Here is an 859-nt window from a genome sequence, read left to right as displayed (position 1 = left end):
TTTTTTTCTTAAACAAACAATGTGAAAATTATCCCTTTAATTATTTTTTATGTTTCCACATTACTATTGTATATTTGTTTATGAATATTTATACGTGTTTATGTATGTTTATACACAGGGTTGGAAAGTAACGCATTACTTGTAACGCCTTGTTATTTGTTACTTGTTACTTGTTACTTTTTTCTGTCTGTAACGGTAACGTCGTTACATTTTTATAGTAACGGTAACAAACGGTTAGCTGTTACTTTTACCGTTACTTTAGTTCCCTATTATTTTCTTATTCTACAATTTATTCTTAATTTCTTTAAAAGTATTTTGAAGAACTGAAAAGGATACGGGCAGTAGTCAAGCGCAGAAGGCAAATAATATATCTATGAAACTTCTTTATTCACTAAAACGCGCTTACATGTTTCGGCTCACTTTTGAGCCCTCCTCACAGACAACACAAATTAACATAAATAAACTGTGAATAAAAATTATCTTATCATGGTGAGCTCCTCTACCTCCTTTAAACGTCAAAAAGAGTGGAAAAAAAGACCAAAAAAAAAATGAACGAAACAAAGGAAATAGTGGAAATATCGAAATAGAGAATATGAAAATCTAATTTATCAAAAACCTTAAGATTATAATTAATCATCCCGAAAATAAGGACACCCTGATCACAAATCACAAACTATATCGCAAATATTACTATGAATGATTCAAAAACTGGTTCTCGATATTTTGGCCAGTCAGTGAGGCACTTTTAGTTTTAATTACTATTATTGAAGCTTACAAATGAAAAATTTCGCGTTAATGAAAAATTTTGTAACGTTAATCAAAATGAAAGTTGAAAAGTCATTAAAAATCACGCCAGACT

Source organism: Trachymyrmex septentrionalis, unplaced genomic scaffold (genome assembly GCF_001594115.1).
Source record: "Trachymyrmex septentrionalis isolate Tsep2-gDNA-1 unplaced genomic scaffold, Tsep1.0 scaffold128, whole genome shotgun sequence".
Classification (NCBI taxonomy): domain Eukaryota; kingdom Metazoa; phylum Arthropoda; class Insecta; order Hymenoptera; family Formicidae; genus Trachymyrmex; species Trachymyrmex septentrionalis.
The sequence above is the reverse complement of the archived record's forward strand: the minus strand, read 5'-3'. Positions refer to the sequence as shown.